Here is a 17,468-nt window from a genome sequence, read left to right on the forward strand (position 1 = left end):
CCTTTCTTTGGAATTTCAAATAGAATCAAGCTTCAATAGCTATCTGAAATATAGTGAATGTCACTTGGCTCTCCAAAGTAAAATCTAGGTACTTTTGTAAAGGAAAAGAGTGGGGTAGGATATGCATCAACAGATGTCTCTCCATTCATTCATTCATTCATTCATTCACCCTTCTACTTCTATCCATCTAATTAATAATTTCTATTTATTTATATATTTCTTCCTCTGCATTTCTAGGTACAATCTGAAATAAGCATTACTTAAATATACTTATATTTGTTTATTCACATATTTTCTGCCTTATTTTTGCTTAATGTATGAGGAATAAATATGAAGAACATCCATTGTGTTTAATAAGTTACTCTAAGAGTACTAGAATGAAGAGTGACATTTAAATTATAAGCTCTACTGAATTTTATTACTAAATGAAATATAGATGTCCAGGAATAAAATTATAGGCATATACTAAGGAAATAAATAGTATCACTATTAGATACTTTTATTGGAGAAGAAAAGTTGTCAACATATAAACAAATAGTCACCAAGTCTGTTTCCCAATTCTTATATTTTATAAAGATTCTCACATTTCTAAAAATGATAATTTGTCAATTATTTACATTGTATGATACATATGAATTATTTACATATAAAGAAGAAGTTTAGTGTCATTCTCTACAATTTAAGGAGTTTAAAGCCATTTGATTATTATTGTTTGAAGATTTAGTTAATAACCTAGAGTAGTAGAAAAGATAATAGCCTAGCTGGTTAGAGAAGAACCAAATAAATAAGTAGATATTTTAAGTATGGAGGAAATCCATGTATATATGAGATAAGAGAAAGGCTTAATTTTATGGGATGCAAAGTTTAAGAGAGCTTAGTGTGGAGAAAATAAAAGAGGAAATTCAATGGAAAACTTACAGAAAGTAAGATGAAAAATTATCTGCTAATTGCCTTAATGTTAAAGAGAGATTGAAAGTTTTCTTTATTTTGCAGTTCTTTAGGAGGCTAGGGTAATTCAGTCCCAAACCATGAATTCTGAGTTATATCTGACTGCTTATAAGTTTTCTTTAGTAAATTTTGGAATGACTCTACTTCCCTGAAGCCAATTGATAAAGTACTTTCTTTATGGTTTTGCCAGATGAGGTGCCTGAAGGAATGTCTATGAAATAAAGTCCAGAGAAATAAATATAAGGAACATTTGCATCAGCATCAACACACAAGGGAAAGGGCCCATACAAGAAGCAAACAATGAATGCATAAATAAATGGAACAACAAATTGATCTCTTTATCTCTCTCTAAAAATCAATACATTAAAACACACACACACACACAACTAAGCAAAACCGGAGCTTTGAAAATCCTCTATTCTTTGCTTCTGCATTGGTGTCATACTCCACAAGTCACTTTTACATTTCACTCCAAACCTGAACTCTGCCGTTTGGGCAGGGACCTCCACAGGCAGCTAGCGATCAGCCTTAAGGAAATTCCCTTTGTATTGTTGCCTGAGGGGGATCCAGGGCCTTAGAATCTGGAAAGTGTTCATTGTTCTGTGGGAGTGCTGAGCTTCTTGATCTCATTGTGGTTATAACTTGCTTGAGGGCATAAAACATGTGATTCTGTTAGCCTTCTGAGGAACTTGGCCTATTAAGGTATTTTCTTATTACATAAGAAAAGCCAGCAGAGAGAAAGAAATTGAAACTGAGTCAATGTGGGCTCAAATTTCAAAGATCTTTTGTAACAGTGTTTCTTAAACTGTGGTAAAAGACCAAGTTTATTGCCACTATCATTAATCTATCATACTTTTGTAAAATTCAGCAAAATTAATCCCCAGAAAAATAATAATAAAAAAGACACAAGATACAAGTCCAGATTCTCTTAGACCCAGCAAACATAAAATTACTCTGTGAAATGTCTGCAGTACTGACTAAATATTTAATTTTTGTATTAATATTTTTATAGACAAAAAAGTTCGCAGACCAAGTTAGAAACACCTTTTGAATGGAATGATACATAATACAAAACTAATTATTTAACATATTTTGTAATATAGAAAACTAGCAAGTAAAAGTACCAAATAAAGAGGTAGTTCAGTGGTAGAGTATTGACCTATGAACCAGGAGGTCATGATTCAATTCCTGGTCAGGTCACATGCCTGGGTTGTGGACTTAATCCCCAGTAGGGGGTGTGTAGGAGGCAGCCAATCAATGATTCTCTCTCACCATTGATGTTTCTATCTCTCACTCTCCCTCCCTCTCTGAAACCAATAAAAGTATATATGTATATAAAAGAGGTAAATTATAGAACCAACCATCTAAAGAGAATGATTCTGACAGCATTATTAATTAGCTCTTATTAAAATAAAACTCTCCATACTCCCTACTAGCATGGATGTCTAATTTAGAATAAGTCACTAGTCATGTTTTACCAAAATAATGTTTTTGTTATCATTTGCATCTATGTTATTTTTATTGAGGTATACTTGACATAGAAAATTATATTAGTTTCAGGTGTACAACACAATGATGCAATATTTGTATATATTGCAAAATGAGCACCACAATAAGTCTAATTAACATGTCACCATACATAGTTATGAAATTTTTTTCTTATGATGATAACTTTTAAGATGTACTCTTAGCAACTTCCAAATAATGCAATATAGTATTATTAACTACTAGAGGCCAAGTGCACGAAATTTGTGCAAGGGGCAGGGGGAGGTTGTCCCTCAGCCCAGCCTGCACCCTCTCCAATCTGGGACCCCTCGAGAGATGTCCGACTGCCCATTTAGTCAGACATCCCTCTCACAATCCAGGACTGCTAGCTCCCAACTGCTCGTTTGCCTGCCTTCCTGATTGCCCTTAACCACTTCTGCCTGCCAGCCTGATAACCCCCTATCTCAGGGGTGGGCAAACTTTTTGACTCGAGGGCCACAATGGGTTCTTAAACTGGACCGGAGGGCCGGAACAAAAGCATGGATGGAGTGTTTGTGTGAACTAATATAAATTCAAAGTAAAGGAGCGGAGGGGAGAGCAAGAGAACCCTCCGCTCTTTCGGCTCCGCGGGCCGGATAGAACAGCTGAACGGGCCAGATCTGGCCCGCGGGCCGTAGTTTGCCCACGGCTGCCCTATCTGCTCCCCTGCCAGCCTGGTCACCCCTAACTGCCCTCCCCTGCAGGCTTCATTGCCCCCAACTGCCCTCCCTTGCAGGCCTGGTCCCTCCCAATGGCCCTTCCCTGCTGGCCATCTTGTGTCCACATGGGGGCAGTCATATTTGAACACATGGGGGCAGCCATCTTGTGTGTTGGAGTGATGGTCAATCTGCATATTACTCTTTGATTAGATAGGATAGAGGCCTGGTGCACAGGTGGGGGCCAGCTGGTTTGCCCTGAAGGGTGTCCTGGATCAGGGTTGAGGTTCCCTTGGGGCATGGGGCAGCCTGGGCAAGGGGCCTGTGGTGGTTTGCAGGCCTGCCACGCCCCCTGGCGACCTAAGCAGAGGCCCTGGTATCTGGAATTTATTTATCTTCTATAATTAAAACTTTTTAGCCTTGAGCGGAGCCAAGCCTCCTGCTTGCTCCATGGCCGCAGCCATTTTTGTTGGGATTTATTTATCTTCTATAATTGAAACTTTGTAGCCTTGAGTGGAGACAAAGGCAGGCCAGGGCAGGCGGAAAGTTTGGCTTCCTCCATCGCTGGGGGCAACTCAAGCCTCCTGCTCTCTCCGTGGCTGCAGCCATCTTGGTTGGGTTAATTTGCATACTCGCTCCTGATTGGCTGGTGGGCGTGGCTTGTGGGTGTAGCTGAGGTGTGGTCAATTTGCATATTACTCTTTTATTAGATAGGATAGCCATCATACAATATATTCCATTCTATGATTTACTTATTTTATAACTGAATGTTTGTACCTTTTAACTCCCTTCACCCATTTCACTGATCCCCACCCCCTGCCTGTGGCAACTGCCAATCTGTTTTACATATCTTTGAGCTTTGGTACTTTGTATTTTTTTAAGATTCCATATATAAGTGAAATCATGCAGTGTTTATCTTTCTCTGTCTTATTTTACTTTGCATTAATGCCCTCAAGTGTCATCCATGTTGTTGCAAATGGAAAGATTTCATTCTTCTTTTAAAAAATCATTTTTTTGTTGATTTTTTTTTAGAGAGAAGAAGAGAGAGAGAGAGAGAGAGAGAGAGAGAGAGAGAAACACATTAGTGTGAGAGAGTAAATCAATTGGTTGCCTTCCTGACTGGTATGTTGGAGGATACTCCAACCAACTGAGCAACACCAGCCAGGGCTCTTTCATTTTTATAGCTGAATAATATCCTCTTATATACAGTACTAGAGGCTTGGTGTACGAAATTCATGCATGGGGTGTGTGTCGCTCAGCCAAGCCTGCACCCTCTCCAATCTGGGACCCCTTAAGGGATGTCCGACTGCCCGTTTAGGCCCGATCCGGATCGGGCCTAAACGGGCAGTTGGACATCCCTCTCACAATCCAGGACTGCTGGTTCCCAACTGCTTACCTTCCTGATTGCCCCTAACCGCTTCTGCCTGCCAGCTTGATCACCCCCTAACCACTCCCCTGCCAGCCTGATTGATGCCTAACTGCTCCCCTGCCAGCCTGATTGCCTCCAACTTCCCGCCTCTGCCGGCCTGGTTCCTCCCAACTGCCCTCCCCTGCAGGCCTGTCACCCCTAACTGCTCTCCCCTAGGCCTGGGTTCCCCTCCCCCAACTGCCCTCCTCTGCAGGCCTGGTCACCCCTAACTGCCCTCCCTAGCAGGCTTGATGGCCCCCAACTGCCCTCCCTTGCAGGCCTGGTCCCTCCCAACTGCCCTCCTCTGCTGGCCTGATCACCCACAACTGCTTTCCCTTGCAGACCTGGTCCTTCCCAACTGCCCTCCACTGCTGGCCATCTTCTCGTGGTCATCTTGTGTCCACATGGGGGCAGCCATCTTTGACCACATGGGGGCAGCCATCTTGTGTGTTGGAGTGATAGTCAATTTGCATATTACTCTTTTATTAGATAGGATATCTACCACATATTTCTTTCTTCATTTATTTGTTGATGGACACTTTGTTTTTATATCTTGACTATTGTAAATAATGCAGCAATGAACATGGAATGCATCAAAATAATGACTAAAACAATTCTTCAATTTAATTCTCTTCAAATAGTGAAAGCTTCATACATATTTGTACATATTTTATTCATATTGAGTAAAGATAACAAAATGAAGAAACACTAAAATTGTTAAAGTGAAAAGTTCCATAAAATAGGATCGATAAACCAAACCTTTTTTTTTTTAAGTAAAAGTACCTCAGTTCCTAAAAATAAAGAGCTGAATAACTAATTGGCTTGATTGGCAAATAGGTTAAGATTGCTAAGATTTAAGCTCTTTCCAAAATTTTGATATTACACCTATTTCGATTGGCTATTTTACTCCTTTTTATCTCTAAAGAGAATCCATAAGCCAAGTTAATTAACAGAATCTCAATTGGTAGCATATAAAAATGCATTGTGACCTTTACCAATATTGAAGCATTAATCATAATAATTAAAATGTTAAGTTTATTTTTCTCTAGGATACTGGCAACACTGCTAGCAGCAGCAGTAGAAACATTGGAGGAGATATAATTAAATTTCTCCATTGAGAAACCTCAAATGTAGCCCAAACATTCCACAAAAATGATAATAATGTGTTACAACATGTTATTTATCCTATGCAACAATTCCTCGTGAAGTTAAAGAATGGCTGCATTTATAAATAACACCTGGTCAATATGCTTTTAAGATAACAATAGAATTATGAAGCTGACCGCTTGAAAAAGCCTATAGGATGTGAATATATACTTCATTATCTGTTTAAAAATGATGCACTTCTGCCCTGACTGGTTTGGCTCAGTGGATGGAGCGTCAGCCTGCGGACTGAAGGGTCCCGGGTTTGATTCCAGTCAAGGGCATGTACCTTGGTTGCAGGCACATCCCCAGTGGGGGGTGTGCAGGAGGCAGCTGGTTGATGTTTCTCTCTCATCGATGTTTCTAACTCTCTATCCCTCTCCCTTCCTCTCTGTAAAAATCAATAAAATACATTTTTTAAAAAATGATGCACTTCTTATGATCATAGCATAAGAATGGAATGAATAAGGATAAGCAGTGGTCCTCTGTGTTGTGCCAGGGAGATAATCTGCAAACTTTTATCTAGTAATAAACAACGTTGTGATGGAAGAGCCTTTGATATTTAGGGCTGCAGAAAGCTTTCTATTTCCCTACAGGAGCCACTCCTGAGCAAGGGAACAATCAATCCTCTAAATTTTTAAAATTTATAAAAATAAATTAAATATAGATAAGGAAATAACAGCATCATGAGCAAGAGGGTACCCGTGGAGTGGAAATTTGTTAAGTCCCTAGGAGGAATCCAATAATGGGCAAGTTAGTCTTTTTATAAAAAGGCTGCTTCACACTGGGCCTCTGGAGCCTTTTGTTCATATGCCAGAGCACCTGCTATTAATTTCTTCCACCCCATTTTCAGGAAGAACAATTCCTCTTTATGTCTTCCTCACCTCTTACATCACGTTCATGTAGGAGCCTCTAAAAATGAACCGAACAGATAACTAACATAAATCATTTTTTGAACAAAAATTCTACATTAGTAATTTTTTTAAAGCATTCAAAAGTAACTTAAATAAAATAAAGGGTTATTAATTTGATCAAGCCATAAAGGTGGTTGGGTAGAATACTAACTTCAATCTGTATGATTTAAAAACTCATTAAAAAAACACAAACTCATTCACATAACCAACATTCCAGAAACAACTAGAAAATCTACTTAGAAAGCATCTTCACACATGCTTTATTCAATTACAGTATACATTCAATATTACTTTGCATTAGTTTTAGGTGTAGAGCATAGTGGTTAGACAATCACCTACTATATAAAGTTTTCCCCCTGATACTACCACCTGGCACCAGACATAATTATTATGATATTATTGACTACTAGAGGCCCGGTGCATGAAATTCGTGCACAGGGAGAGGTGTGTGTCCCTCAGCCCAGCCTGCATCCTCTCCAATCTGGGACCCTTGAGGGATGTCCGACTGCCCGTTTAGTGGGATCGGGCTTAAAGAGCAGTCAGACATCCCTCTCACAATCCAGAACTGCTGGCTCCCAACTGCTTGCCTGCCTGCCTGATTGCCCCTAACTGCTTCTGCCTGCCAGCCTGATCACCCCCTAATCATTCCCCTGCCAGCCTGATCGATGCCTAACTGCTCTCCTGCCGGCCCGGTTGCCCCTAACTGCCCTCCCCTGCCAGCCTGGTCACCCCTAACTGCCCTCCCCTGCTGGCCCAGTCACCCCTAACTGCCCTCCCTTGCCAGCCTGGTTGCCCCTAATCGCCCTCCCCTACTGGCCTGGTTGCCCCCAACTGCCCTCCACTGCCAGCCAAGTCACCCCTAACTGCCCTTCCCTCCCAGCCTGGTCACCCCTAACTATCCTTCCCTGCAGGCCAGGTCACCCCCAACTGCCCTCCCCTCTGGCCCAGTCGCCCCCAACTGCCTTCCTCTGCCAGCCCGGTCACCCCTAACTGCCCTCCCCTGCAGGCCTGATAGCCCCCAACTGCCCTCCCTGGCAGACCTGGTCCCTCCTAACTGCCCTCCCCTGCTGGCCTGATCACCCACAACTGCCTTCCCTTGTTGGCCATCTTGTGGTGGCCATCTTTGACCACATGGGGGTGGCCATCTTGTGTTTTGGGTGATGGTCAATTTGCATATTACCTCTTTATTATATAAGATAGTCCCTATGCTTTATTTACATCCCCATGACTCTCTTTTGTAACTACAATCTGTACTTCTTAATCCCTTCAACTTTTCCACCCAGCCACCCAACCCCCTCCCCTCTATCAACCATCAACCTGTTTTTAATAAGGCTGTGTATTCATAGTGGTTGCAACAGTAAACATAATTTGTTTAGTTTTTCATTGTACAGGCTAAACCTTTTGAAGGATTGCTATCTTGGAAAATGAGTTTTGCACTTTCAATCATTCCAGAACATTCCTTTACTGGATGACATTTTCTCCATGCAAAAACGTATCTTCTGGGAAACATTTCCTCAAAATGATTAGTTCTAATTGTGCTTGTTGGAGAGAAGATTCTGACCAGTATATTTGTTTCTGATATGGGGACACATCAGAATCAGTAGTGGGAAAGCAGATGAATGGAGGAATTACGCACTCAACAACCTTTGTTGAATGTTTTGCCCACTCAGAATTTGAACTCTAACATGTTTGCTTTTTAAAATTAAAAATGTGCATTTATTTTTTTTGAAAAACAATGGCTTTGGAATTTAACTATGTGGGGAAATTGCAATTGTCAATTTTACAATGTTTTCTACCTTTTAGAAAAGCCTAAAAGAAGTATATGCTGTGTGTATTTAATGCCATCAAAATGCACATCAGCTTTATCATTGATTCAGCATTAAATAAACCCTTTAACACTTCTGTCCTGTCTTAGAATTCAGACAGAAAACAAGATAGATGCTTCAAAAAAAGAGAGACCAAAATACTACATTATATAATGTGGTTTTTTAACATTCACTGGGAAGTACCCTTTCCCTAGATAAAAAGAGGGTTTGGTGGTGATGGTGATTGAGAAAGAATATAATGTTCTGTTCATAAGAGAGAAATATAAGAATTTGGAATCCTCTTATTCTTGGCTTGGTCATAGATGTGTGGCTTCAGGGAAAGTCAGTTACCCTCCCATTAATTTCCCTCATGGTAATATGTTAAAATGATTATCTGAATTTATAAGGCCTGTACCATTTTTATCCATTTCCCTATTTTCTTCAGCATCCTATAGATTTATCTGTGTGCACATGCATGTGAGCTGTGTGTGTGTGTGTGTGTGTGTGTGTGTATTTATGTATTTCAAGTGATCCTGGGCTTCATTAACCTAAAGGAAATATACAGCTTCGTATAGTCATAAAAATTAAACTGTCTACTAACCCTGGTCATAAATGGAAATCTATTACATTTTATATAATGGATATAAACAAATATAAAATATGTAGCTAATGCCCCTAACAGTTATAGAATAGTTCTTTATTTCTTCCTATGAAAGTTGCCATTGAGTAATACATAAATACTTTATAAAGTGTAGATGACCTATGAATAAATATTTTCTCATCTAATTTGGATAAAATAACAATATTCTATGTCAATTAGAAATTCAACTCTCTCTCATGCCTTGAGAAACTGGATATTATTTCAAGTCAAATTTTCTTGTTAAATTTTGTGCATGATTTTCTTTTCATTATAAAATGTAGTTAGCATGCTAGGAAATTATAAAATAAGAAATATTACAAATTTGTGTATTGAGACTTGTACTTGGACAATTCAGTTGATTGTCTTAGGGATATATTCTCCAGAACGATACAATGATTATTAGAAAAAGCTACCAAGTCCTTCCCATTCCCTTTTTTCTCCCTCTTTCTCAGACACATGTAGTTATCCTCTTTTGTTCTTTTTTTTAATTTAATAAATTTTTATTGTTCAGATTATTACAATTGTTCCTCTTTTTTCCCCCCATAGCTCCCCTCCACCCAGTTCCCACCCCACCCTCTGCCCTTACCTCCCCCCCACTGTCCTCATCCATAGGTGTACGATTTTTGTCCAGTCTCTTCCCACACCCCACACCCTTTCCCCCCCAAGAATTGTCAGTCCACTCCCTTTCTATGCCCCTGATTCTATTATATTCACCAGTTTATTCTGTTCATCAGATTTTTTATTCATTTGGTTTTTAGATTCACTTGTTGATAGATATGTATTTGTTGTTCATAATTTTTATCTTTACCTTTTTCTTCTTCTTCCTCTTCTTAAAGAATACCTTTCAGCATTTCATATAATACTGGTTTGGTGGTGATGAACTCCTTTAGCTTTTTCTTATCTACCCTTCAATTCTGAATGATCGCTTTGCTGGGTAGAGTAATCTTAGTTGTAGGTTCTTGCTATTCATCACTTTGAATATTTCTTGCCACTCCCATCTGGCCTGCATAGTTTCTGTTGAGAAATCAGCTGACAATCATATGGGTACTCCCCTGTAGGTAACTAACTGTTTTTCTCTTGCTGCTTTTAATATTCTCTCTTTGTCTTTTGCTCTTGGCATTTTAATTATGATGTGTCCTGGTGTGGTCCTCTTTGGATTCCTTTTGTTTGGGGTTCTGTGCGCTTCCTGGACTTGTAAGTCTATTTCTTTCACCAGGTGGGGGAAGTTTTTGGTCATTATTTCTTCAAATAGGTTTTCAGTATCTTGCTCTCTCTCTTCTTCTGGCACCCCCATAATTCGGATATTGGTACACTTGAGGTTGTCCCAGAGGCTCCTTACACTATCTTCAAATTTTTGGATTGTTTTTTCTTTTTGTTTTTCTGGTTGAGTGTTTTTTGCTTCTTTGTATTTCAAATCTTTGACTTGATTCTTGCGGTCCTCTAGTCTGCTGTTGGGTCTCTGTATAATATTTTTTATTTCAGTCAGTGTATGTTTAATTTCTAGTTGGTCTTTTTTCATATCCTCGAGGGTCTCGCTAAATTTATCGGCCTTTTCTAGGAAATTCTTGAAAAACCTTATAACCATGGTTTTGAACTCTATATCCAGTCATTTGCTTTCCTCCATTTCTTTTATTTGTGATCTGTTTCTTTGTCTCCACATTTTTGTTGCTTCCCTGAGTTGGTAGAGCAGCTTTGTGTGCTAGGTGTCCTATAGGGCCCAGTGGCTCAGCCTCCCCAGTTACCTGAGGTGGACACTCTTGGTGCACCCCTTTGTGTTCTGTATGCACAGCCTTGCTGTAGTTAAGTCTTGTTTGTTGTTGGTATCACTGGGAGGAATTGACCTCCAGGCAAACTGGCTGTGAGTATCAGCTGTTTCTACACTGGGAGAACTTCTGTGCTGGAGACAACCTTATAAGACAAGACTTGCAAAATTACAAAAGCCTCTGTGCTCAGCTTGGATGGGGCGGAGTCTCAGGGAAGAGCAGACAGCCTTGGCTTCCCGTCAGCCCTGCCCTATGAGGCCTCTGGGTCTCAGTGTCCCTCAGTAATCACTGCAAGCACCTCTGAGAGAAAGCTGCCCTCGAGTTTCGCCTGCTGCCAGACAATCCAGTTTCTCCCCGTATGAGTCTGGGTTCCCAGAGTCTTGCCCAGAACTGGAGTTCAGCGCAGTCGGGAGCTTCCGTCTCCCTCCTGCTTTAGAAAGCCAGCTGCGCACTCAGCAGTCAGTCCTCTCCACGCATGTGCCTCTGGACCTCTGTCTTTTGCAGCTCTACTGAGTCTCAGTGTGCTTTTCTCTTTTCCTGACAGTCCAGATTCCCCTTATATGAGTCTGGGTCCCCAGGGTCTCACCCTGAACTGGAGTTCAGTGCAGTCGGGAGCTTCCGTCTCCCTCCCACTTGAAAAAGCCAGCTGCACACTCAGCCGCCCATCCTCTCTGTGCACGCGTCTCTGTACCTCAGCCTTTTGCAGCTCCTCTGAGTCTTTGTGTGCTTTTCTCTTTCCTTCTAGTTGTAGAATTTCCACTCAGCCAGCTTTCCTGTGGTTCTGGATGATGTCCGTTTTGTCTTTTAGTTGTAGATTTGAAATTGTTTTGCGAGGCAGCAGTTTAGGTGTTTACCTATGCCGCCATCTTGGTTTCTCCTCCTCTTTTTTTTTTAAAGTGTATTTTTATTGATTTAAGAGAGGAAGGAAGAGGGAGATAGAAACATCAATGATGAGAGAGAACCATTGATGAGAGAGCCCAAAACCCAGGCATGTGCCTTGACCCTGGATTGATCCATAACCTCCTGGTTCATAGGTTGACGCTCAACCACTGACCCACACCGGCCAGGCAGCCCTCTTGTGTTCTTAATTGTGTAGAGAAAGAGTCACTAGAGCTCTTCCACAGGAGGTCCCCAGCCCACTGCTGCCATATCTCTAGATTCTTGAGAAGTTTCAGCACATTTTGTGAGTACTCAATATTGATGTACGGTGGTCAGTAGCCTTTGCCATTACTGCAATGATGGATGCGGGGCAAAGTTATGCTCATAGAGTATTGAGGAAAGCAGACATCAATCTCACCAGGAGGCCAGGAGAGCTCTCAGAGGATGGGGTGGAACTGTGATCACCATTATGTAGAACCCACACCCGTACAAGATTCCTGACTGGTTCTTGAACAAACAGAACGATGTGAAGGATGGAAAATACAGCCATGTCTTGCCCAATGGTCTGCACAACAAGCTTCATGAAGACCTGGAGCAACTGAAGAAAATCCAGGCCCACAGAGGGCTGCACCACTTCTGGGGTCTTCATGTTCAAGGCCAGCACACCATTGTCCAAGAAGAAATAACAGGCCTCGTCTGTTAATAGTTTATACACCTAAGAAAAAAGAGAAAGAGAGAGTCACTAGAATTAATGTAGACAACAGGTCTTGTCCATCCTGGCTTCTGTCCTGTCCTCCTACAGGAGGAGACCTACTGTTCCCTGCTTCTTAGATGTGCCCAGTGTGTCGGAAGCAACCCTGTAGTGATGAGTCTTAAATAACCTAGTGTTTTGAGAACACCAGTATGTTGCCTCTGCCTATGATTATGTCCGGACCTACTTTCTACCATCCACATATGCAGAAGTCCTCATCTCCAATTGCCTTAGGGTGTCATTCTCCTGTTTATACTTATTTCCCTTAAAACTATTTATCTACAGGGATCATTTGTTTGTTTATTTTGTGAAGTTTCTGTTTCTAGTTTCCCATCCCCCATGTACTCTGGAGACAGGCTTGTCAAGGGTTAGAGCTGTAACAAAACCAATGTTTTGTTATTTGAACAACCACAATAACGCAGCACATACAGTTGATTTAACTTCTGCCCTCCATTTCCAATACTCATCTTAGCAAAAGCACGTGGAATATCCCTTCCAAGCTTCTTTTGCTTGAAGAAATACTATCTATGCAGCTCAAAATACATAGTGTCTGGGATTAAATACTGATGTTATACTTCACTCTTCGGGTATTGACTCAGTCTTGGAATAGTCCTGAGTGAATGGGAAGGGGGCAGAGAGATTAATGGAACAAAACAAGTAAATCACTGTCAGCATTTTGTTAAAATATGAAAATATCTTATTTATTCACATTTTAGATTTGTCAGTAAATACATATCTGTCTATGAAACATTTAACAAAAGTGATGGAATTTTGCTACAGCTTTTCAAAGGTCTCAACTTTTGTTAAGCGTCTTGGATTGTAATCTCAATTTTGATGTCAATTTGTCTGACCTTAGGGGAGTAGGTTAATCTTCCTAAGAATAAATTCTTTATCTATAAAATGAGGGTTAGGTTTCATGTTATTGTGAATTTAAAATTTCCATGATGCTATGCTTCCCTGAGAAGTACAAGGAGCACAGTGTTATGCACAGATAAGAAAAAGAGGCCTTTTTCAATTTATATAGACAAAAGAAGAAGTTATCATCCTGCATTAAATACAGATGGGGTTGTCAAGTCTGCTATAAAACATATTTTAATGTGATGTTTGTGATAGCATGAAGATCTAAAATAAGGCTCATGTCATAATGTTGTTTGAGGATGTCCTTACTGTTTTGTTTTTATCTAACACTAGAGGCCCAGTGCACAAAATTCATGCACAGTTAGGGTCTCTAGCAGCTGCTGTTTGCTGGTCGGGCCTTCCTTCATTCTGCACTGCCCCCTGGTGGTCAGTGCATATCATAGCGAGTGATCAGACTCTCAGTCTGTTGAACTCCCAAGGGGACACTTTGCATATTAGGCTTTTATATATATAGATTGTTTCTGACATCTAAGGAAGGGAGATATTTATCTGACTTCTCAAAGTGCTCACATGGCTTAATAACATGTATATGCAATCACAAATTCTAGCACTCAATAGCATGATGTACAGTACACAGTTATAACAGTTCTAGAGGTTTACATATATCAGTTTTCTGTTTACATATATTTGTTTTAATACTATTTTGGTTGGTATCTGGGGAATTCCATGCCCCTAGAGCTCCAATAAAATTTTGGTTTATTCTCATTGACACTCAGTTTATTTCTAAATATATAGTTTTAACATACGTATACAATTACAAAATAATTCAGATATTATTATTTGTTATTATAACCAGGACTACATTCACTAATTTGTGATTACTTAAAATATATTAAAGCTGATACAAAGATACTTTATACCACTTGACACATTTTTAGATTAAACATCTAAAATCTTGCATTGAAAATTGACATAGCTACAAAGAATCAAATTTTCAGCATATCTCCACCTTTCTCTGTGAAATCTGAATAAGATTATTTTCAATGGTTGAAATTTCTATATTGTTTGAATACTTGAGCTTCTTTTTACAAACTCATGCAGAATAAATATCAATTAATGTTCTTTATAGGTTAGCTTTCATATTTTACAATGAAAATAATTATAAAGTTAATTTTAATTGGTTTTAAATGTTCTGTTACAATAAAGATTTGTGTCAAAAATTTTATTACACGTTGAATTAGCATTGTAGTTATTCACAGAATTGATCAAAACAATATTAGTGTTATTACTTGATAAATATTTATTAAACACAAAACAATGTTCTTTCTCCAATTAATTTATGTACTCATGAATTATTTATTACTTCAAGAAGATAAAGTTTACCATATAATTCTATTTTTTTATTTTTTAGGTGAAGCAACAAAAAAAACTTTACAAAAATAACAAGGCATATAAAAAGTTTTGATGTGGCATTGCCATTTAATTCTTTGAAACATTTGTAAGACTATGTCAAAGGCCATGGCTGGTGTGGCTCAGTGGATAGAGCATTACCAGAGAACCCAAGTCTTGGGGTTCAATTCCTAGAGAGGGAAGTCACATGACATCAAATTAACCAATCAGCACACTCCATCCAACTTGGTTCAGGGCTGGGAATGTAACCAGTCAGGTCCCATGAGTCAGTTCCTCGTGTTAGAATAACGGGGGAAGAGAAGTTCTATTTCAGTTGGAGAGCTGAGAGGTTATGATATGATCCTGTGGCTGTTGGTGGCCAGTTTGCTTTCATAAAGGGAAAGCTCACCTGAGAATGACAGCAGCTCAAAGGAAGTGAGTAAAGCCAAGAAGTCAGGAGCGATGATTCCTGGTGAGTTCATTGAGCACCTAGATTCATTCAGCCTTGCCTGAAAGGATCTCCATTTAGATATCTTAGTTACATAAATTGTTTTCTACTGATTTGATTGTTTGCTTATTTAAGCCACTGAGGTTTTCTGTCATTGGTTATCAAAAAAGTTCTATTTTTTCCCCCAACTGGCTAAATGGAGCACCCTGGAACTTCAACAGGAGGGATTTCGGCCAGCTTCCAGGAATAACTTCCAGATAACATTGCACGACTACAATCTAATTTAGAGATCCAAGCAGATTCAAGCAATGTCTGTTGAGGGCTGGCTACAGGCTAAATCAAATTAATCCTCATGGGATTGACCCTGGTAAGGTAGCAGCTGATGAACCATTTTAAAGGGCAAGACCAAGACTCAGAAAAGGGAATGAGCCACAGTGAGGAAGTAAGGAGCCAGATCGCACACCCACACTCTGCTTGCATTCTGGGAAGCCACATAACGCAGCTTGTCCACGTGATGGGAGTTGAGGCATTCAGTCCCACGCCCACTGTACTGTGGGTACCTGAGACTTGGTACCTGCCATGTGACTGTTGGGAGACTCACAGAAGCAATTTATACTGAAGGTCCCCTTCCTCCACTGGCACCGATCCACCCTCCCAGCATCCCTTCTCTTGCTTTGGTTGGCCATCACAGAGTCATGCTCAGGTGACCACATGGGAGTCCCCCATTCACAGACTGGCATCTGGAACTGCGATAGGGGAGGCCAAAGGCTTTGCCATCTCGCCATCGTATGTGGGGACACCTACTTCCTTTGCACTGGGGGACTTAACTCCCCACGTGTACACGGGTGGTGTTTCCCAGAACATGCAGAGAACCTGGCTCAGTTTGGAACAGGATGTAATCATCAAGTCCTTTCTACGTTGCCCTTGCAACGGAATTCATGAGCTCTTGACTCCACACCACGGGCTCCTTTGGCTGCTGCGAAGACTGGCCTGGCAATAAATCAACAGCTCAGCACTTGAAGGCCCCGGTGAGGCAAGACCTGACAGCTGGGACCTCACACTTCAAGCTGAAGAGGCTGCAGAAGCCCCCAGGTACCAGAAGCAGTGCTTGGGCCAAAGTGATCCCCAAGGTTTTTTAGTTTGTTTGTTTTGCTTGGCTGAAAGTTTCTGGCCAAGAAGGGGATCAGGTGGCCAGATGTCTGCTCTTTCTAAGGTCCACTGTGTGCAGGCTCAAGTGGATAGAGAAAGCAGGGGCCTGCCTAAGGGTTATTTACAGATCAAATAAGGATAAGCCAGGGAGACAGAGCACCATAGCACATGGATCAAGGGCAAGGGCAGGGGCAGAGAACCAAGTCTTCAGGGAAACTAGTTAAGGATAGGGAATTTTCAACTGAGACTTGAAGGCTATAGCAGTTAGGTAAGTGTTTGGCTAAAGTAACAGAAAACCCAACTAAGAGTAGCTTAAACTACAAAGGGATCTAACATTTAATGTTAAATATGATGTGAGAAATGGAAGGTCCAGAGGTGGTCTGGTGGCCCAATAATGTCTTCAGTTCAATTCCACCATTTACCAGAATGTTTTTGTCACTCCCTCATGGTTGCACGATGGCTGCCTCCACTCCAGCCATCTCATCGGCATAGTTAGTGCTGAAGCCAGAAGCAACGGAGCGCCTTCTTTCCTAACCATCTCTTTCTCTTCTGGAAGGAAAATCTCTCACAGGAGCCCCCAAAGATGTCCTCTAATATCTCATTGGCCCAAACTAGGGGAGTTCTTGCCTCAACCAACCACTAGCAGGGGGAATGTGGTTACTGTAACTGGCGTGAACCAACCATGTTTTCCTCTAATTGAACATCCATAGGAAGAAAGCAGTGTGCTGTGTGAGCAAACAACACCTACCGTAAAGGAGGAATGGACAAGGTAGCTGAGGGTTTAAAGCCAAGGCAACGAGTAGCAAGAGGACCAGACCATGCAAAGGTGCAGAGGTGCGGGAGATACCCCAGGTCAGTGGTTGGCAAACTGTGGCTCGCGAGCCACATGCGGCTCTTTGGCCCCTTGAGTGTGGCTCTTCTACAAAATACCACGTGTGGGTGCGCACATCCAGTGTGATTGAAACTTCGTGGCCCATGCGCAAAAGTCGGTTTTCGGCTCTCAAAAGAAATTTCAGTCATTGTACTGTTGATATTTGGCTCTGTTGACTAATGAGTTTGCCGGCCACTGCCCCAGGTGTTCAGGCTTGTTGCTGGTGCATTACTGCAGGCACACCGCACAGCTGGGGAGAGGAGGGCTGGTTCTCATATTCCATGTTATGCCTGTAGTGGGCATGCCTTTGGCGGTGGGGAGT

This window comes from Plecotus auritus (assembly GCF_963455305.1).
Source record: "Plecotus auritus genome assembly, chromosome: 11".
Classification (NCBI taxonomy): Eukaryota; Metazoa; Chordata; class Mammalia; order Chiroptera; family Vespertilionidae; genus Plecotus; species Plecotus auritus.